Here is a 24,251-nt window from a genome sequence, read left to right on the forward strand (position 1 = left end):
AAGGAAAAGCAGTTGACATGAGTAGATCACAAAGGCAAATTAGGGGCAACCATGTTGGTTCTTGACCCAAATGCAGTAACATGACACTTTGAGTCCATTTGTGCTTTAACATTACCAAGAAACCAGGTTGTATGCATTATTAAACCACCCATAATTAAGTCTTCAAACCACCCAATCACCCATAATTAAGTCTTCAAGATTATAATCAAGATAACATATAAGAAAATCCCATTACTCGTCTGAACTCTTTGCCTTTCATAAAAGATATCATCATCACAACCTTGATAACTGAACAATTAGTTTAGTTACTCATTCAACTTTGCACTACGAAGGATGAGAAACTTGAAAATTTGTGTTATCATGCTCGAAAATATTCCACATTTAATTTAATATAAGTACTACTATCTAATATATATTTTGACAACTCTATTATGTATTAAAAAGAATCTTAATAACCTTACAGCAACGAACATCAGTGTTCTGAAAGCTATATAATGCATTAAAAAAACTACACAAAACTGACAGCAACAAACTACATAAATCCACACTATTTTAGCAGCTATATAGTGCTAGAAAATTGCATGAAATTGACAAAACAAGTAAACAACATAAAGGTGTTCGGAACATAACAAATAAGTTTAACCCCCCTGTTCAACATACTTGCATAGTAAACAAATTTAAAAGAACTTTCATACACAGATTACCACATGATAATACAAATAAAATTAATAATTCTATCATAATACAAATAAACACGATGTCTAGCGGCCGGTTCATGGTGACCAACCTTATGAATAAAATTATTTCCAAAAACTAACCTCAGTTCTCTAAGTACTTAAATCCCTGCATTATGAATAATAGCTTAATGTCTATTTATTTACTCATATGTCATGTTCTAAAACTTCTATTCACTAACGAAAGCTTAGTTAAAAAAAACCTATGGTATATGTCATCAGTTGGGGTAGGAATATCAGCATCCTAATAAAAACTAAAAGTTAGATACAATGCCAATGACTAAATGTCAATATCAAGACATATTGATTGTATAGTAGTAAAAGTATAAGAGCAAAAGGTATAGAAGCTTACAAATGGTATATGTCATAAAGATATATTGGAACTTTAGTTAAAAGAATGCACTCATAGCTTCTTTTATTAAGTTTAGCCCAACTGTAACCTTTTATCCCCATTTCAATCCAACAATGCTCAAACCCAATTTCATGATTCTACATCTTTGCCCACCTTTGACCTTTTTTTTTTTTTTTCGAATTTGACCAGAAAGTAAAGCGTGCCAAAAATTCAAAGTTTGACCAAAAAGTCAAGTTTGACAAAGATGTCAAAGTTATAAGATTTTAATATAACCAAAAAAATCAATATTGCAATGGTCTTATTAATTGGTTAATTAAATGATCATATATAAATAAAAATGGGACAGGTGATGAGTTTACCAACTCACACACAAAATATGTCAATTAAGTGTGGATTGGGATGAAACTTCACCGTAAACCTATCCAACTTATGTTCATTGGTCGTAACAGAAACCGTTTTCCCATCCAAACTTGCATCGTAAATAACACTGTTATTTCCTGAAAATGTGAAATTGGGGACTGCTCATTTGTTGTAATTTCAATCAAAAATGAAATGATGCATACCTAGAGCAATTAGAATCCGAGGAAAGAGGACATGCCTCTGATTGAAGTATTAGGATGAATGATATGCGATTTTAGGAGAACAAACATTGATAATAGAGAACCGGGAGATAGAATTTTGTAGCCTAAGGAAATCAATAAGGTTAACAGAGAAGATTAATCGATTCTAATTTATAGTTGTGATATTGTGGTGTGCGGTATGGAGCTAGGTAACAGCCATTGATAACTGTTGTAGCATGAGGTTTTTTACACCGCTGAGATTTAATTTCAATCCCACTCCCACTCTAGAAGATCATATAATATATAATTTTTAGCCTTAACTTTAATTATTAACATCGTAGTAGTTTATGTTTTTATTAATCTCGTGTTGCTTCTCATGTTTCACAACTTAACTTTCACATGGTTTTATTGTTGAAATTCAATCATTGTAATTTCAACTAAATAACGAAATTTAAATAAAAATAATGAAAATGGATCCTTAAAATACCCACGAACCACTGCAGGTTTTCATCAAGAATAGTGAAAATGTCAATAAATAAAACGAGTGATTAAATTATCCATAGATCACCATGGAAATTCAATTAAGAAGGAAAAATTCAATTTAATGATGAATGTAATTTAGTAATGAAAGATTTAATTCAACTGAGGAAAATAAATATAAATGATGAAAAATTTAATATAATAATAAAATGTTGGAAAAGTACCAGCTCGCTTAAATATTTAAAATCTCAAAACTTGAGTTTTGGATATCCATTAAATCTTATTTCAATTGCATTATTCTCGCTTTTAATTCTAGTTTACTGTCTCGAAGTTTCAGGTGTTTGTGTCGGATCAATCGGCGCGTTAAAGGCTCAGAACTCGTGTATTAGTCATATTTTATTGCTTAACTCATCAATCATTTAGATAAGTAATCATAACTTAATTACTTAATTCAAATTTTATACTATCTTACTTAAATTTTTATAAAAAATCATATGTAATCAAATTTAGCGTGGTGGTGTTAAATGTACCCCTCTTCATATGATTTTTACTAAATGTACACCCCTTAAACTTATTAAATAAATTATCATTTCCCCTCAATATAATTTACCTACGTATTAGTCCCTCAAACATTTTGCTTCACTTAATAGTTTCCATTAAATATATCAAATTAAAAAAACTATTTTGTTACTATTAATTATATTTATTATTTTCATTGTAAATATTATTAATATTTAATATATTTAATAATATTAATATCAGTATCAGTCTTTCACACACACACGCATATTTATATACGATTTTATAAATATAATAATGCATCGACAATGATAATAATAAATATATATTATTTTGATCAAGGACAATAAAGACAAAAGAGAGATACAAACAATATAAAAATAAAACATTATAGAAATAAAAAAACAAATTAAAACTTTTAAAGAGAGATCATAAAATTTTAAAAATGTTAGAAAATGTTAGAGTGTAATAATATGTTTAATAAAATTGTTGAATTAAGTTAATGTAAGGCTAAGGGGTGTGGGGGGCTCTAATGGGGGCTCCAGTGGGGGCTCCAGCCAATAATATTATGACGTGTGGCAGAGAGAGAAACTGGATAAGGGGGGTGTTGGAGCCCCTGGCCCTGGTGTGGAGGGGCTCCAGCAGGGGCTCCAGCGGATTTTTTTTTATTTTTTTATAAATGTATTAAAAAAACGTATTATTTAAAAAACTCATAAATTATTTAAAAAACACACATATTTTTTAAAATTCAAATTACAAAAAAAAACATACTAAAAATTAAACAAACAATAATACTTAATAATAACACTAATCTAATACAAGATCATCGGGTCGCCTCGCCCACAAATGTTCAACCAACTCATGTCGAAGATCCCCGTGTATCTCACGGCTCTTGATATTTGCTATGTTATGAAGTCTTTGTTGATCACTGATTGTGGACGGTTGTGACGGAATGTCACCTTGGTAGTTTTGGCAGATAGCTTTGCCCTCGTATTCTAACGTCATGTTGTGTAGGATCAGACACGTGTAGACGACGTCCGTTATCCTCTCTCGAGTCCAATAACGTATCGGGTTCGCCAGAACATAATATTGTTTTTTTATAGCTCCAAAAGCTCTTTCAATATCTTTTCTAGCAGACTCTTGCTTCTTCGTAAAATACTTCCGTTTGTCGGCGATTGGATCTGTAAAAGCTTGAACTAACAAAGCCCATTCGTTGTAAATACCATCGACCAGATAGTACCCGTACTTGAAGAGTTCTCCATTTGCAACAAAAGATTGAGGTGGTTCAACCCCGTCGATAAGGTCGTTGATCAAATGTGACTGATCGATAACATTAAGATCGTTATTTGACCCAGCAACACCAAAAAAAGCATGCCAAAACCAAAGATCCTGTGACACCGCCGCCTCAAGTATAAGGGTCGGCCCTTCATGATCACCACGGTGGAACTGACCTCGCCAGGCCGTTGGACACATAGCCCATCCAACATGCGTACAATCGATGCTACCTAGCATCCCAGGAAAACCATGTTTTTCTGCGTGCACCTCATATATGCGTTGGATGTCATACATTGTAGGTTTACGCAGATATCTCCGAGCGTAAGTCGATATGACTCCTACGTATAATATATATTACAAAATGTAATAAATATTTAATAAAAAGTAAAATTAATGTTTTTTACCTTGGCAGAAAAAATGAAGGGATTCACGTGCAACCCTTTTCGACATCTGTAAATACTCATCCATAGCGTCCGACGAGATGCCGTACGCTAATTGACGGATAGCAGCCGTGCATTTTTGAAGAGGGGTAAAACCGGGGAGACCCCTAGCATCCTCCCTTTGTTGAAAAAAGGGATACCGTGCCTCTAAATCACTTGCTATACGCATAAACAATTGTCTGCTCATTCGGAAACGAGTTCGAAAATCCGACTCCTCGTATACCGGTTGAGGGCTAAAATAATGCCTAATCAAAGTATCGTTAGCACCCGATCGATCACGATCACGAAGTGGTGCTCTAACCCTCGGGAGTCGAGGTTGATGGGCTTGATTTTGCAAGAGATCGACCACGGTTGCGGTCAAAACTCCCCCTACATGAAGAAGCAAATCATCCTCTTCGGAGGAGTCGGAATCAGACGAGTACGACGACATTATTTTTAAAAAAAAAATTGGGAAGATGGGTTGATTTTGGGTTTTATTTTGAAGTTGTGGTGATTGATATGGGTGAAATGGGGTATTTTATAGATGAAATGGGGTATTATTTAGGTAAAAAATATATTTTTTTTTAATTTAAGATGTTCCCAACGGCTATTTTCTCACTTCCCAACGGCTATTTCTCTCTCTTCTCCCGCGACCAGGCTCACGTCTGCCTGGATTTCCGCGCTCGCGCCCCGGCTCGCGCCTCGGTGGTGTGGGGTTAGCGCCCCGAGGCGCAAGCGGAGGAGCTCTCGCGCCCAGGTTAGCGCCCCACACCCCTCAGCATAAGGGGTAACCATTTAGCAAATCATTAATTAGCAATTATTACAAATATTCAAGAATTGATTGTGCCTTCATAAACTTTATTATCTGGTTCTAGACAAAATATATTTCAAACAACTTGTCATTATTGAAGATATCTATCGAATTAAATGCAAATTAATATTGTGTAATATATCAAAAGATATCACTAAAATATATTAAAAACCGTTTATTATTATTATTTTTTTGAACGGCCAACTAAGTAACGCCGAGTACCCCGTACGCGGCCTATTGGCTAAAGGTAGCCCGAGCCGGCCACTAGTCCGGACGGACGGAGTCCCTAGCGGTCCACCTGTTGAGGGATTCACCGGATAAAACCCGACCCCCACGCCCGCCAAACGGCACGACAGCGAGGAGTCGGTAAAACCGGGTGAGATCAGGACTCGAACCCTGGCAAGCCAGGGTCATCCCTCATATCTCCCATATAAGTTGGTGATAGTGAGGTTTGATCCCCCTACCTCTCACTTGTAAAGTAAGTGCTCTACCATTAAAAACCGTTTATTGAATTGTGTGCATGGAATTTAAATTGTAATTTTCTTTTGCTTTTTTTTTTGGGTTGCTTTTTTTCTTTTTTAGTTTTACTTTCTTTTAAGTACCTTAACCGATGTTTTTTTAATTACAATACAACTTTTCATTATTACCTTTCGATATGTAAAACGATCAAAAACGTGTGGATTACCTTTGCTTATATCATAGTTTTAATTTTACAATTTTCTTTTTACCTTTGCATATGCAGAAAGTATTGTATTGGTTTCGTAACAAATTAAATCGACATAGAACAAATTTTTGACGCAGCAATGCGTGGATTAATACCGCTAGTTTGCTATAAATAAACATGTACAATTTGGCAATGATGAATATTAACTATAATACTATTTTATTCATTTTTATAATTTTTAAGTTTTGTTTTTAATATGCAAAACGATCAAACACGTGCGAATTACTTTTGATTAAATTATAGTTTTAATTTTACAGTTTTCTTTTTACCTTTGCATATAAGTTTTAAAATTTGTTTTTAATACGTAAAACGATCAAACACATGCAGATTACTTTTGGTTATATCATAGCTTTAATTTTACAGTTTTCTTTTTACCTTTGCATATGCACCATGTATTGTATTGGTATCGTAACGAATTAAATCGATACAGAACAAATTCCTGACGCAGCAGTGCATGGATTAATGCCAATATTTTGTCATATATAAACATGTACAGTTTGACAATGATGAATAGTAACTATAATACTATTGTATTCATTTTTATTAGTTTTAAAATTTGTTTTTAATATAAATAAATTAACATTAAGGCCATTTTGTTTTTTGAACTACAACAGTATTTTATTCAATATTGTTTTGAAAAATTGAATTTTTTTAATCTCACTCATTTTAGGTTGGACGACAATAAACTCATATCAGAAAATTTTTGTCACCGATCTTACCTTTCACACTGTTTGTTTTTATTTGACATTTGTTTAGAAAAAAACTCCGAATTTTATACTGATGTATAGGGCTTTTGATTGGACGAAGTACACGAGCCCATTGATGTAAAACATGTCCCGTATATATCTTTACAATTTAACCTTTCACACTTTCCGTAATCATCGTATGATTATTGTCAAAAGCATCATGTGCTAATGTGTAAAGTGTGACAAGACTCACGATCATACTTATAATTAGCATATTCAGTTCCGTTTTCCTTTATATTCTTCCTTTTTAGATCGCTTTTTATGAGAAAAGGCATTTCAAATATATCACATTCACTTCATTCTTGGTAAAACTAAATCCTTGATCAATCATCTCATATTTAAATAAGTTTATTAATTCATAAAATATAATAAAGATAACATCATAAGATCATCAACAAATTTATCTAAGGGTAGGCTTTATGATGTTGAGTAATTAAACTAAGCAGCCCTGAACACATCCAAGCACTTCTCAAGCCCTCTCTTCCAAAACTGATCATAGTAATCCGCGTAAGCAAACTTCTTGTACACGGCAGGCTCATCATCGGTTACGAGTTCTGGAGCAGGACCCATCGTTGCATCAAGTGACGGGCAATAGAAAGTAGGTATAGATATTCGCTCTTTATCACAGTTCACCACAGCTCGGTGCAAGACACTCTTGTATTTGTTGTTGCCCATCACCTATATATTATAAATTAAGTAATGAAACATAAACGAATAAAAGTTGTATGAATAATGAACAAACAAGTATACCTGCATTTGATCACCAATGTTGATGATGAAAGTGTTTGGAACCGGATCAACTGCAACCCAATGTCCGTTTTTCAGCACCTGAAGATACGGGTGCACATTAAACCGGAAATACCGATCCAAGACCAAAATAACCAGACCCAAACTAAAACTGATAGTTTATTTTATAAGAATTTAATAAATAGTATAACCATTTAATGTATCTAAGCTTAAATGTGTAATAATCAATTAATTATTAAATAACAAAAACATAATTTATTGTCCAAAATATTCATTATTTTTTTAAGGTTTCAAGCCCAAATAGCAAAACTGGGAAAACCGAAATAAAAAAAAATCAAAACCAAACAATTTTTAGATCTCAAAAACCAACCCATGCACACCATACCTGAAGACCGCGGACCTCATCTTGAAGAAGGATGGTGATGACATTAGGATCAGTGTGCCCGGGCAGCCCGTAAGTCAAATCTGGTTGAGGGCATGGCGGATAATAATTCAATGCCATGTGTTGACCATGCTTCCCCAACTGCTTGTTAATGTAGTCTTTGTCAAGCCCTAGGCTCTCCGAAATAGCCTCAAGTAGTTGGAGTGCTAACCCTCTCGTACTCATGCAATACTCGGCCACATGATCACGAAACGACGTCGGATTAGTGGGCCATTCGTGGATGTAATCCTGGAGCGGGTGACAATGGAGTCTTAGGTAGTCTCTCCAATTTGCAACCTTTTCGCTACGAATGTTGAAGCTGGTGGATAATCTAGTGGTCTTGGTGGGGTCATCAGAGTAACATTTGAGCCTTTCTTGTTCGGGTAGTTTAAAGAATTCTCTAGCGACTTCCATCATGTTGGATATGGTGGATTCGGGTACCTATGGTTTTTCACTTGGAAAAACCCGTACTCGCTACAAGCTCGACCGATCTGGTCGATCACATGAGAGCGACCGGGACCATAGAGATCGTGAAGGTCAATGAGATGGATGGAGTCATGAACAACGTTTTGGAGTGGGACGGTCGGTGATGGGACGGATGTAGTTTGATGGGACTTGATTGATTTTATCATATGTAACAAGATCGCTAACTAGTAATCTTTTTGAGATGGTACCCATTGCTAAAGATTTGTGTGTGACAAATGAGAAAGGAACACATATATTTATAGCAATGGAACCTCATAAAAGCCGAATTATGTACAGTTTAATTTTAATTTTTTTTTATTTTAATTAATAAATGAAAACAAGTTAGTGATGTTTTATTACTTTATAAATCCTTTTTGAAGTAATAAATAACTTTATTAAATTTAACTATGGACAGACTGTACATACTATATTAAGGTTGTAGTTGACTATGATGTGGGCGATGAAATCATGGTTGATTGTAGTTTAAGGTTTTTCGGTTGTTGTCGGCATGATCATATCCAAGATGTTCAATTCATGTGATAAAAGAATTCCTAATTAATGAATTAATTAATTGACTAGTTCAAGTTTGTGAGTGAGTCTTTTTTTATATTTTTTTCATTAACATCAAACACACCTACCTAATATTTTCACAAAATCTTTTAACGGTCAATGAATAAACCCGGCTATCTGAGATAATTTAATGACAAAAATTACATGATCACAGACAACATTGGATAGTATAAGCTCACCGTCTATTGTTCTGGGATAAACATGCCGTCCTCATGTTCACTGTGGTAAAACCCGGTTAGGATTATGTTCGAACTTGAGAACTTACAGCCTCCGGCTCAAATATTCATTTCTTCTCTAATGACACTTGAACTAAAGTTTATTGGCAATCTAATATTTCTCAAACTTAAAATTTATTGAATATGAACGTGATAAACATCAAATGGTATTAGACCAAAAGGCAACATGCTTTAAGGCTATTAATTATTCTTTAAGGAATTCATTACATGTGCACAGTTAGCAAGTACTTTATTATTTTCATTCATAACTCACTCACTTTTAAATTTTTTTTAAACTAGGTGATTCCAAACACTTTAACAATCATATAAAAAAATATGTGATAATATTCTCAAGTACTATAATAGTATCTACTATTATAATAAACAAAAATCATTGTTATTCTACATAACACCTAATTGTTCTATTTTTATACCAAATAACATCATTATTATTCAACATTCAAAGTCAAAACTATCTAATTTAAACAATCAATAAATATTTTAAACATTCCATATTAATGGTTTAACTATGATTTTATAGTAGTAAATAAAGTAAAAAAAAATTGTATGTAAAACTTTTGAAACTTATTTTATTGTGTATAAATTTGTGTTGTATGTTTTTAGTTTATTAGTGACTAGTACAAAATGTGTCACTATTTGTCTTTACTCTGAACATACGAAAATGGTTCATCTCACTCGATTACTTTTACTTTTAATTCTATACAATAAACTTTTTTATATGTATTGATAACTTTTACTAATGTGACATAATTCAATACTGAAGGAAAATAATTGATTGATGATGGTGCATATCAGTACTCTTTCTTTTATATCTAATAATTATGTGAATTTTTTATGTCACATGTTAATTGATAGGGAAATTCATTGTGCTTAGTATACTTCATTTGCAGGTCAAGGTATTATACAAATTTGCATCAACTAAAGTTTCGGGCTAAACTGATATAAAAATATAGTAATTTTGATCCCCATAATACAATGGTACCATAGTGAGTTTTTATCTATATCTATATTATCTATATCTTCTATATTATTATTTAGAAAATTGGATTTAAATAATCCAAACTATGACCGGTTGGCAAATAACAGTCCCAACTTAACACGCGGTCCAAACTAAATGTGTATTTGTTTCTAACGGTACACGACTAACGGATGGTTAACTCCGTTAGTTTGGTGCTTACGTGGCATGCCTGGTTATCAGAATTTGCTTATGTGGCGGTCTATGTGGCAACAAGGCATAATAATAATAATAATATTAATAATAATAATAATAATAATAATAATACTCAATATCAAAATCCAATATTCTTCATCACTTGCAGCAACCACTTCACCGGCCGCCACCCACCTCAGCCTACCATCGTTCCGGCGCTACCCGCCTCCACCACATCCCACCATCTCTTGCAGCACAATATCGCCGGTAATAAAGTTTTAGATCCAGATCTATATCTGATTTTCGATTAATAAAGTTTTAGATCCAGATCTATATATGATTTTCGATTAATATCATAAACTGATTCAATCGGTGAACATGAAATTGAAACCCAAGGAAGAACGGTGATATTATGGTGATGATTTGAATTGAAAATGAATATAAATTTTGTTAGCCATCGATACATGTCGCCCATATGTTGTTGATCCATATGTGGGTTCAATGGAGTGGGTAAGTAAAAGGTAGCATTATGGTTTGAAAGGTTCCAACCATCACCACCGGGTCGGATAGAGATTAAGGTTCATCGGAGAAGGTAGTGGAGTCTCGCCGGAGAAGAAAGTGATGGCGGCGGCGATATTGGACAGAGAAGAAGGGGAGACGGGACTGAGTTGTTGTGCTGCAAGAGATGGTGGGCTGTGGGGGGAGGTGGGTGGTGGCCAACAATGATGGTGATTGTGGTGGAGGCGAGTAGCGGCCGGAATGATGGTAGGCTGAGGTGGGTGGCGGCCGGTGAAGTTGTTGCTGCAAGTGATGAAGATAAGATTTTGATATTGAGTATTATTATTATTATTATTCTGCCTTATTGCCACGTAGACCGCCACATAAGCAAATTTTGACAACCAGGCATGCCACGTAAGCACCAAACTAACGGAGTTAACCATCCGTTAGTCGTGTACCGTTAGAAACAAATACGCATTTAGTAGGGACCGCCCCAGCCAAGTGTTAAGTTGGACTGTTATTTGCTAACATGTCATAGTTCGGATTATTTAAAACCAATAATTATTATTATTATTATGATTATTATTATTACATTATAATGTATATAGGTAACTTTTCACGCTTCATGTCTCTCTCTTAAGACGCTTAAATTAAATGCTATCATTAAGTCTCAGGGCAAATATCCGGCTGAGTCTCCAACCTCCGACGAGCATAAAGACAACATTAACAATATCTGTTACCATCAACTTTTAACCATTACAAGCATCAATATGCAATCAATTGAATTGACGGTTACAGTACAATCATAATACCTAATGAATGATGAACAAACCAGCCGACGAGTGCTTTATAAATTGAAGCAAACTCGCAATTGAAATTGAGCCATCCAGGTACGTATTTTCTTTTATAGGTTACAGATTTGAGGGTCTTGAGTTTTTGATTTGGTTTTAGGGTTTCGTTATATAGCATTTGGCTTTGTTAATGGTTGATTCTTTTCTGCTTTTGGTATACGGTGTTCACAGGCCATGTTGATGAACACAACAGCCTCTCTACCAAACTGGACTGGTTATTTATTTGAAATTTTAGGGTTATTTAAAATTAGTAAGTTCTGTTTATTTGCTCATGTTTCAGAAGACTAATTTAAAGGTAGATATATTGCAATTTCTGTTTATGTATCTTTGTTTTCTTATATAATCTGATTAAACGTGTAGAGTATAGTGTGTAACTACGAACACCTTTCTTAATTTCGGAGGAGGATTAGGGAAAACGAAACACCGACGACAATTGTAATATATATGTTAGGCTCAGTTTGTAAAAATTTGAATTACCGATAAGAATGAAATTTTGATACTTTTTTTTTCTTGAAATTCGTTCTTTGACTTATTTCAGTTCCCGGTCCATCTCATCAAACCCCTTAATAACAGTCTCACACAGAGGCGACTCAACGCTAAGTTAGGAAAAAAAAACATGACATGCTGATAGAAACAATTAAGGTAAACTGTATCAACTTTGACATGTGTTGGTAACTTTGACCAAGTTCACATTTGTATTGTGGCGCCTGGTTTGATATAGGTGATATCGTATCCCCACATTGGTAATAGGATAATGTGTTTTTTGTGTAATATGTGAAGTTGACATTGTAGCATATGTGAAGTTTTATTATTAGCACAAAGTTATTATCAACTCATGCATTTATTTATTGTGGATGCAAGCCATAACGTTCATTTGAATAGAAATGTATGGCATGGTAGGGCATTTCAAGAGCTTCAGCAAGTGAGTGAAGAGTCCAAACATATATGGTTTACCACAGATAAACGCTTGAATACAACAGCTTGAGTGTCTAGGTAACAAAATTAAGCACACTTCTATGTCGAGGTAACAAAAATCATATTTGGCTTTCTTAAGTGTATTTTGAGATTATGATTTTCAAGTATTTCTATTTAATAATTGTGGCTTTTGGATGCAGGGAAAATGATGATATAGTATTGTCGTCGTGGATATTAAAAGCGAATGATTAAGGGTACTTTGTTATTGATTAAAAATGTTAACCTATTGATTCTCTGTATCTTTATTTATGTATATATCATTAGTCAAGACCTTTATAGGCTGGTTAATTAGGTTGGTGGTTCCTATTAGGTTATGCTATTGATAGGTTAGGGTAGTTAAGTGCAGGTGCTTAACTTAAGAAATAGACATATAGTTCACTTTGCTTTGCTTTTAGTTATTAATTTTCTTTACAGTTGCTTTATTGGAAACTCGAGTTGTGTTTTGGTTTACTCGCATGATGGTCTTGTTTATGATTATTCGACCTTTTCGTAAATTGGAAAATGTGGTTTATCAAGTAACCTTATGATTTGTATTTGTGTAGGAACTATGTTGGTCAACGAAGTTTATCGAAGCTTTGCTAAATCAAAACAACGAGAACAAGTTTCTGTAAGTGTTTGTTTAATCTGTAATGGTGGTTTGGCTTTGTTTGCTTTAACAGTTTCTGTTATATAGGCTTAGTAGTTATATATATATATTAAGTTGTCAAACAAGGGGTATTATGGTCAATGAATTAATTTGGAAAATTACATTTCATGTCCAATTAAAAGTAGTGCTACACGTTAAAGTCAAACTGAGGTTACATTACATTTGTGGTCCTTATTCTATTATTGTTGGAAGGGGTCATCTTATCAATACTTAAATAGTTAAATGTCTCAGTTCTGCAAGTGGGCTTTTATATTCTTCTAAAAATCAAGCACTTGAAATGATATTTTATTAATTCAATATACCATCGACCTGAGATCGATCTTTGGATGGCTTTGAATTCCCACTCAACCTCTAATATAACTGTTCTTTGGTATGTTTTTCCTTATTTATTATTGTTTCATCCTTGTTTTTCCATACTATACATCAGTTTTTTTCTCATATTTTCTTAAAGCTATGACCTTTTCTGCGTTGGAGAATGCTAGAGAATGAGGATGATAACGAGATTGGTCAGGTTTGTAACATCTTTGGCACCCTTCCCCTGGCGAAAATGAAGAGGAATTTATTTATAAATATACAATTTCAACTGAATTGTGCATCAGTAGGTTATACATTCTGCAGTTAGGGTTGTACCCTATTCTCCTTTACATGTGCATCTAAGGTTGTACAATTCGAAGCATAAACTGCACCAATTCCTTCAATTTACTGCTTTAAATGGTTGTTCCTCCTGAACTATTTGTTGTATATTTGGTTATTTCATAAGAGTATTACACGTGGTGGTGGTGATGATTCAGCTTTACACCTCTGTATCATCATTATTATCATCTGCATCTATCCTCTCTTTAGTTATTATCATTCTCTCTCTCTCCATACTTCTACAGCACCACCATCGTCTTCAATGGCCGGTGATTTAGTTGGAGGATTCCGGCGAGACATACGGTAAGTTTTCTCTATTTCAACAACCGATTTATGGCAACGGTGTATCATGGTGACGGACCATGTTTGTGACCCCGCTTCCGACAGTAACGGCTCCAATTCGTCAGTTGCCGGGTTCTGTTTTGTAAACCTAGGCGATGGCGATGCATTGACTGTTGTCGGTTTCCATTTTGGAACCTTAGGCGACGGCGTGGCGGAGACCGGTGACTGTTGGTTGTTGTGGATGTGGCAAACTTACGGGATTCTAAATGTTTAACCAATTTCTTCACAATGAGGTATGAATTTGACGTTACTGATCGTTTGTATTTTATCAATAGCTTTCTCTCTACTCCATTGTTTGAGAGATCACCAGCCTATGTTGTGGCTCCGATTTCGTTGGTTATGGCCTCTGATTCGTTTATTGTTGGGGAGACCGACCACTTTTGGTTCTCGATCTATAGAAGTAAGAGGGTGATGTTACTATGGTGTACGTCTACATAATTACGTGAAACAAGCAGTCTGATGTTCATATTTGTTTGATTAATCATGTCAAAGCCAAGAAATCAGTTAAGGAGGTCTGCTACAAGAACTCATAAGGTGAGTCGTCACCTGACTCCCCCCCCCCCCCCCCAATTTCTTACCTTATGAATATTTACACTTGATAAGAACAAAAAATTGAACTGTTGTAAAGAGTAGAAACAAATAACACAAGAAGCTCAATTTTGTAAGTGTCCTTTTGAACTTTATACATAATCAATGCAGGCTTAACATGTCAACAAAACGGACTTGGCCAATTAAGGAGAATAGTAAAAAAGATATGTGAAGGATCAAGCCTCTGCTTTATTGTTGCTCACTTGGCCTCTGACTCCGGGTCATTATCAAAGTGTGAGGGAGATTTGGAATGTATATATTTTCTGTGCGTGTCGGATTTACTTGGCAAATTGAAATTTTGTCCAGAGGCTGCATGTTGTATTGAAGGCGAAGCCGAAGTCAAGTTTTATTTTCTTTTTAGCAGAAACAGATTATATTATTTTGGAAGGTTAGGCTATTAGAATCAAAAAAACAATCTTCTGTCACAAAATGATATGTGTAAGAACTTGAAGTAAGAGGTTACATGCTACTTTTGCAATTTGAGTAGTCCAAGTTCACCGTCTATTGTTCCGGGAAAACCTGCCGTCATGATGTCCACTGTAGTAAAACCCGGTTGAGATTGTGTTCAAACTTGAGACCTTACAGTCTCAACCTCAAATATTCATTTTTCTTCCAATGACAGTTAAATTAAAGTTTATCGGCAAGCTAATATTTCTCCTAAAAAATTAAAATTCATTGAATATGAACGCGATAAGCATAAGATGCTATTAGACCAAAAGGCAATATGCTTTAATGCTATTAATTATTCTTTCAGGAATTCATTACATGCAGTTGGCAAGTACTTAATTATTTTCAATCATAATCCACTCAACTTTTAATTAATTTTTTTTAGCTTTTCTAGCAAAACTAGGTGATTCATACACTTTAGAAATCATATAACAAAATCTGTGATAATATTCCCAAGTACAAGTCTACAATAGTATAACGTACTAAGAAAATAAAAAATAAAAAAGCCAAAGCTAAGGTTTTGACGTGTAATGTTTAAGTTGTTTGAAAGAAATTCATCTATTTAAGAAATTATTAAAACAAAGTTTTTTGCTAACATAAAAAACATGCCATTATTATTAATTGTTTACGAACTTTATGATAATAATCGTGTTTTGTCAAAAGTACCCGGTAATGCTTTTAAAATTATTATAAGTTTATAACAAAAGTACACCACTTCAAAGTCACATGTATATTGTGGTGAATCAATTTAATATCTTGTGAAACTTATATTATGACGTATAAAGAATTTAACCGGCTATTTGGTAGCCTTCATTTTAATAACTTCATTAAGCTACCTAGTTTTTTTTTCCCATATTTCATACGATATTAGTAAAACAAATATTAAAAACACGACAACCCAAATAAATTTAAACTAACACGGTTAACGAACTATTTAGTGGCGGATCTAGGTTGGGCTGTAAATTTCTCCTCTATGGTTTTGAAAGCTTGAAGTCGAGTCATTACATATTCTTATTTACTTTATCAAACGTTTCTCTTTCGACCGCATAAACTAAAACATTGTTCAAATACTCATCACTCATTCGATTGCGCAAATCCGTCTTGTAAGCTTCATTTTAGAAAAAAAAACATCTTTCAACGGTTGTAGTTGCAACTGGTAAAACCAACGCTGTGTGCTTTCCAGTTTCCAACATTACACGAGCAAGATCACCAATTCCACCCAGTTTTGCAACTTAATCATCTTCCTTTAAAGTGTAATAAAATGTCGTAAGATCACTCGAAGTACACCCTCTTTCTTCGTTAGTAAAATCATTCGGATATATCTCTGAAAAAACCACTATCTTAGATATGTCAAACTTAGAAAACGAATCACAAGGATTTAAACCCGACATATTTTCTAACAAACTAGTTGAGACCTCACTAAATCTATTTCCAAGTTCTTGAATTTGCATATCCAAAACCGTGTTAAAATTTTCAACCTCAAAATGATGTCGATTAGTAATGACATTCTTTTGGTTTCTTTGATTACCATAACTTTCCGCCATATCTAACATCTTAATCTTCTTTTTTTCACAAAAATATGTCACTTTCGCCAACATCTTGTCAAATCCGTTTTGTCTTAGATTATTCAATGATCGATTTGTCTCGCTTATCAATTTGATTGGGATGATAACTTGCCATAGATGGTATATCAGTGGGATCCGAATCATCCAAATTGATTTTTGAACATATTGAAGGACTTGAAGCCGAAGAAATATTTGAACTTGGACCGATATCTTCATTTTCTTGCAAATCAACAATCATATTTAAACTTGAAGTTGGAATATTTAAACTTGGTACCGGACCCGATGTCATTGTTTTCTTTTCTTTGGCATTTAAAAATGTTGCTAATAAGAGGTTGTTTACCCATCTTCAAAGTTCCCTAAACAAATTTGAACCAAAAGCCTAATATCAATTCCAATTTACACATAAAACTAAAAGCTAAATACCTAATCAATTCCAATTTAAACATAAACCCTAAATCCCATATTGATTCCAATTAAAACATAACTCTAAAACCCTAAATACAATAAATCTTACCAGAATGATGGAGAGGCCGGAAAGATGGCTGGTGGTGGAGGTGGTGGGCTAGCGGCAGCTGGTGTGTGGTGAAGTGTGAACTGGTGGACAGTGGTGGTGTGGTGTTTTGTGTGACATTCGTCAATTTCGGGTCACTTTTGTTATGTAAACCCGACCCGTTTGTAACCCGAACATTTCAAATATATAAAATATTGGATCTTGTCATTTAAAATATATAAAATATATAAAATATTGTTTTTTTTATATTATGCATTGTTTGACCATTTAAACATACCCATTTTTATGCAAACCATAAAAGAATCTTTATATCCAACCCTTCACTCCTTCCCTATATATACACACCCATCTTCTTCATTTTACTCTTGCTACATCTCCAAAAAACTCTCTCAAACTCCATAGATTCAAGGTTGTTATTTCTTATGTATTTTTGAAGTTTGGACTTCTCAAGTCAAACTAACATAGTCTTTCATTATAACTTGTTCATCTAACATTACTAACTCTTGAATATGGTGGTACAACACATATATAATACACACCCCTTGTTTCCTTTATTTGTTACTTCACCGACTTTGGTTGGTTAGGTTTCGAATGTCATAAGGCAAGGCTTCATGGAGGACTTCGTGTTCTTGATATATATTTACACACACATAACTTATCATACATATCACTTATGACTAACTTCTAACCCCTTAGTTTGTTCATCTTATTTACAAGTTCCATGGTGTGGGTTTGTATAAGACTAACCTCGGTTTAACCGAAACTAGTCCAAACCGGAAACCGAACTTTTGTTTACTAGTTTTGTTAAAATAGTTGTTTAAACATGTTTATTGCTAGACTTGAGTTTCAAAAATCATTTTTACAAGTTCTTTGATATTAAGCATATGGAATCCATCTATGAACTCGTTGGGAGATGGAAACCGAACTAAACCAAAATTTTTGCTTAAAAGACTTGTAGTTTACTTTTTTTGTTGTAAAATTTAAGTTTTCTTCATTTATAAGCCAATATACAAGTTCTATGATATTTGGGCATGTAGAAACCATCTATGAACTATTTGTGAGATGGAGACCGAACTATACCGACTTTTACTCGCTTAAGACACGCAAGTGTGTTTTTAGTTATCAAGACTTGTATATTTCTTTAAAAAATAGTTTACAAACTGATTTTAATTATTTTTCTTAAGTACTTGGAATAGTTAGATCCAACTTGATCTCATAACATAGTTTGGACCGACAAAACCGAACACTCGCTTAACGTGCGTTGTTAGTTCTAAACAATAGATCTACGTACTTGGTTAAGTGTTAGTATGTTTTAATGAGTTATCTCATAACAATTAATATTTTGGAAAGTTGACTTTGGGTTCGACCATTTGTCAAGACCCGAACCGACAACCCGAACACTCGTTAAAAACCCGTTTTAGTATCTTTAGCCTAATGGAACTTGCATTTTAGCATTTTCCCCACCTTACTACTTAACATTGGTTAAGTAAATATTAAGGTTAGATACTTTAACCCGGTTTTGAGCAAACTTACATTTTTTAAAAGAGTTATTATTATAAATTCTTAAATAGTTACATTTTAAACCTTGAACTTTAATTGATTAGTTTTTGCAACAATTATTTTATTTAAAGATCTTCAAGACAACCTTTCTAAATCAAATACTTTCTTTTATTTAGGCTTCATACGTTAAACTCGTCGTTCCGGCAAATCTCCAAATAATCAATCTTTACGTGAGTAACTTCATACCCCGTTTTCTATCTTTTATTTTGGGGGTGACATTTCAACTTATCTAAACTAAATGTTTTATACTTGGGTTTTAAACCACAAACGTTGTTGTATACCTTACTTGAATAATTGCTCGATTTGGTGTTTTATGCTTATTTGACTATGTGTTTATCGCTTTTGGATGGTGGAACTATAAATCCTAGACCATTTGGCAACCCCTCATGGCAAGGTGTCGTTAACGTAATGCAATTAACGATAACTATAAAATCCTAAACTATTTGGCAACCCCTTATAGTTGGGTGTCGCTAACTTGTTAGCGATAACTATTTATCCAAGTTTATAGCTATTATTTATGGTTTTGTATACTAGTTTTGTGGCTTTTCATACTATATATCTATTGTTCAAACTTATGAATTGCTCACCAACCTTTGTGTTGATAAACTTTATTTTATGAAATGTTACAGGTTTGCATCTAGGTTGATTATGGAGTTCGGTGAATAAAACATCACAAATACCGTTAGGATATTAGCAAAAATGAACAATATTTGATTTGCTATATTTTGTTGTATTTGAGTTATGAATATTTGGTTATGTGACATTTTCGATGTTGTGAAATGAAATGAGTTTGTTAAATATTGTCGCTTTAAATAGTGTCATGCGCTTATGAGCAATCGTTGCACCCCGGCATGTTCCGCCGCCTTTGGTCGGGGTGTGACATTTTGTGACATGTAGGTTGTGTTCAAAATATAAGATCAGTCATTTTTTTATTGTTAATTAAAAGGATTATTTGGGTTGGGTTTTATAATTTAAGTGGGCTTTTTTTGTGTTTAAATATTAAATTGGTCGGGCTTAAAATACATAGGGATAACGAAACACGAAAAATGACCAATTTTTTTGAAAATTGCCGTCGACACGTTGAGGGGTAGCGGACCCCTCCTTCTAAGGTATATCCGCCATTGAAGCTACCTCTTAATCGATCTGAGGTATAGTGTGTTTGGTTAAGTAAAATTAAACCTCTTAATGGTTCATAGAGTCATTTAATAATTAAGTTTCAAACAAATGCTGAATAATTCATATGCTACCTCTAAATCAGTCAGACATACAAATGATTCGTCGCTTGTCCTTTACCTTTAAAATTGATGTGCATCAAATCATAGTCCACATATTTTTTTTTTAACTTATCCAAAGTTAGATAAGAGTTTTAACCTTCAAATAAGTTGGATAGTAACAGGACATGGAAAATTTTAAAGAGGCCCGTTGACTAAGTTTAAAATTAGGTAGTCTTTCTCCTTGCTTTTCTTGGTTACCGTTCTCGAGCAGAATATAGTCGTAGGAACCTCCATCGACAAGTATCCGACATTCCAGCTTCAATCTTCTCAACTACTCTGTGCTCATATCAACATTAATTTCGAAGGATCTAAGTAAAAAACAGGTGACAAAGTTATATACGCATGTTTTTAGATCGATGAACAACTAGGGGTGCTCAAATACCACTTTATTGGTTTTAGATCAAATTGCACCAATAAATTAATAAACAAGTCAGAAACAAATAGTCGGGGAACATGTAGCTTTATTCAGCGTCGTTATATAGCCAACGATTACAAAGATAAACTATGAAAATAACAGACGGTACTGAAAACAAGACTAGAATTTCACATGTCAATGAATCGGATATACCAACTCACCCGACTTTATTTTGAAAACATTACATCTTGAACTTCCAACAACTAGCAACCTGTTGAAAAGATCTGAACGGATGATGTTTGAGTAATGTTTAATTAAGTAGCCAAGAACATATTCAAGGAATTCTTATGTATCACACGATCTCTCTTAAAATACTTGTCATAGTATTCCTCATACATGAATTGTTTGTACACGGCAGGCTCATCATTCGTTACTAGTTCTGGAGCAGGTTGAATCACTGTTTCAAACGACGGGAGGTAAAAAGTAGGTATAGATATCCGCTCTTTATCACTATTCACCACAGCTCGATGCAAAACACTTTTGTATTTGTCGTTGCTTATCACCTGCGTATTAAAATATTGCTTATCACCCACCGGTCGTCTTTCAACACCTGAAGACCAGGGACCTCATCTTGAAGAAGTATGCTGATGTGATAAGGATCAGTGTGTCCAGGCAACCCGTAACTCAAATCTGGTTGAGGGCATGGTGGGTAGTAATTTAAGATCAAATGTTGAGCGTGCTTTTCTGATTGACCTCCCTTGATGTGGTCTTTATTGAGCCCTAAGCTCTCTGAAACGGCCTCCATCAGCTGGAGTGCTAACACTCTGAAGATACTCAACCGCATGATTCCGAAACAACGTCGGGTTGGTGGGCCACTCGTGGATATAGTCCTCGATGGGGTAGCACCTGAGTCCCATAAAATCTCTCCAATCACCAGGATTCACGTTATCTTTAAAATAACCACTACTGAATAGGCCGCTGGCATTCTTGCTGAAGTCATCGCAGTACATCTTGAGCTTTTCATCTTCTGGCAACTTAAAAGAATTCTCTAGTACTTTGCATCATGTTGGCTATGGTAGATTCAGGTACCTTGTGGTTTATAACCTGAAAGAATCCATAATCACGACAAGCTCGACCAATTTCATCGACTACATGAGGGCGATTGGGGCCGTTAAGATCGTGGAGGTCAATCACAGGGATGGAATCATGAACAACATCTTGGAGATTAGGACGATCAAAGATCGGACGAATGTAGTTAAAACTAAAATGTAAAAACACAAAAAAATCTCTTAAAAATAAATTTTAAAAAAATAATAAAAAAATCATAACTTAAAATATAAATAAAAAACGAAAATAAGTTAAAACTAAAATGTTTCTCTCTTCATTCTCGTTCAAAAAATGACTAAAAGACGCAGTGCCGAGATCAAAGACGCAATGACGAAAATGAAAAAAGACACAATTATAACTAAAAAAAGACACAACAAATCGCAAAATATAACACAATACCAAACAAAATATAACACAATGTTGAGTAATATAACACAATATCAATAAAAAAGAACCAAATGTCAAAAAAAGGAGATAAAATTAATGACGAAAATAAACATAAAACATAATGATAAACAAAAAGATACAATGATATTTTTCAATCACCATTGCGTCTTTTTTTTTCGAGAAAAAGAATGACTGTGGAAACATTTTTGTGTTTTATTTTATAAAATTTTGATTTGTGATTTTTCTATTATTTGTAAGGGTTTTTTTATTGTTAAAAATCCTTCTCATTATTCTTATTTTTGTTCCTTTTTGTTGAATAATGTGACCATTAACATAAATATCAAATATGTTCTACATTAAATTATTTTCTTATTTTGTATAATTCTAGTATAGTACTAGTTATGAATGAGTATTAATTGTTCCGGTCTGGTTTTGGAAAAACGATATACTTAGAAAGTCATTATTAGCAATTATAATTATTATATATTCTCTAGTTGATTGCATGATAATAAGTTTTATAAGGCTAAGGGGTATACACCATTCTCCATCATTCTCCTTACTCGTCACGTCAGCGCCACATCAACTTTCCCCAATCATTCTCTATCACCCTTCAACACCCTTCAACCAAGGAAATACATCTCTCTGCATCATTCTCAACCATTCTCCATTTGTATTTTTTTAATTTATATAATATTCAAACATTAATAATTAAATTTAAACTTAAAACATTACAAATAACATTATCAAATAAACTTAAACTAAAAAAAAATAACTAAAAAAATATCTAGTCTTCATCGTTCGACGAAGTTCGAACGTAACGCGTCATGTGTATCTTGATTTTCCAAAGCCAATCGATTATGTTCTCTTTGTATTTCGTCAACCGATTGATATCGGACGTTATCTTCATCCTTGTTGTACTTGCAAATCGCACGTCAGTCGTTTTGAATAATCAATCATGTTATGCAAAATACATATTGCATACATCATCCGTCTAATTTATTTGGCGTCGCTCGTGTCGGTTTGGCCATATGTGCCACTTTGTTTTATGACACCGAAACATCTTTCAATATCTTTTCTTGCCGCCTCTTGAGCTCCCTTAAATTTCTTTCGTTTTTCATTTTGTGGGCACGTGAAGGATTTCACAAAGATGGACCACGACGGATATATCTCGTAACCAAGATAATACTCGTGCTTGTATTCGATTCCTGAAACATAAAAATTCGCATCCGGTATCGTACATTCTAGTATGTTATTGTAAAACCACGAATCATGGAGGACCATTAAATCATTATTTGTACCGGCAACATCAAAGAAGGCATGCCAAATCCATAAATCTTGCGAAGCAACTGCTTGCAAGGATATAGTCGGATGTGCATGATCACCTCGCATATATTGATCGCCCCAAGCATTTGGGCATTTTATCTACTCCCAATACATACAATCAATACTACCAAGCATCCCGGGAAATCCATGTTTTGTTTCATGGTATTCATATAATTTTTGAATATCACTCTAAGTAGGGCTACATAAATATTTTTTGCTATATAACTTAATAATATTTTTGGTAAACTTATAAATACTATCGCGTACCGTTCTTTCGAACATTTGAAGATACTCGTCCAAGCATCATGAACCGTGTTGTATGCAATATGCCGGATCGTTGCAATGCACTTTTGTAGTTAAGTAAAACCTCTTATCCTTCTTGCATCCGAACGTAATCAAACCAAGGACTCGTTCTCACTATATCGTCGACTATTATTTGAAATTGAGGTTTACTCACTCGGAAGTGCCTCATAAAATCTTCGTATCTGTAAGTTGCATTTTTGGAAAAGTAGTCAGCTACCAAACGGCTGTGTGCGCCTTTACGATCTCGATTCAACCGAGATTTTCTTGTGATAAGAGGCGATGTTTGGTCGTCATCAAATAAAACATGTTTGATCGTAATCCATTGCGTGTAGAAAACAGTCCGTATCGTCGGACGAAGAAGAATCATTCATTTTGATATGGTTTTGGTTAAAATATGTAGAAATGTTTTGAGAGGTTGAAATGGTTTGATATTGATTAGAATGGTTTTATCATTCATGAAAAAGGAATTGTAAAAATTAAAACTTTTACACTTAGTAGATTATGTGAATGGTCTAATTGAATGACATGTGAAAAATTGTGTTACTTTAATAGTATAGGTAGATTTGTACATGCATATTCAGCCTAATTAAATTCTTGGCATATTAGGTCCTTTGGCTGTTTATATTTTGCATCTTTATTCCCTAGGTTGTTTAGAGTGAGTTTTGAATCTTTAGTTC

The 24,251-nt window shown here is 33.9% G+C and overlaps 2 pseudogenes across 1 annotated transcript; both read right to left on the minus strand.

Annotated features, from left to right (window-relative positions):
• Positions 1–6,789: 6,789 nt before the first annotated feature.
• LOC143598658 (protein DMR6-LIKE OXYGENASE 2-like) lies at positions 6,790–8,527 on the minus strand (annotated as a pseudogene). Its single transcript, XR_013147153.1, has 3 exons — positions 7,753–8,527; positions 7,371–7,448; positions 6,790–7,298 (listed from the first exon to the last, which is right to left on the minus strand). The product of XR_013147153.1 is annotated as a protein DMR6-LIKE OXYGENASE 2-like (transcript).
• Positions 8,528–20,203: 11,676 nt separating this feature from the next.
• Positions 20,204–23,337, minus strand: LOC143598655 (protein DMR6-LIKE OXYGENASE 1 pseudogene; annotated as a pseudogene).
• Positions 23,338–24,251: the final 914 nt, after the last annotated feature.

Source organism: Bidens hawaiensis, unplaced genomic scaffold (genome assembly GCF_021521415.1).
Source record: "Bidens hawaiensis isolate Kalapana, Puna unplaced genomic scaffold, B.hawaiensis_p1.1 tig00050652_1, whole genome shotgun sequence".
Lineage (NCBI taxonomy): Eukaryota > Viridiplantae > Streptophyta > Magnoliopsida > Asterales > Asteraceae > Bidens > Bidens hawaiensis.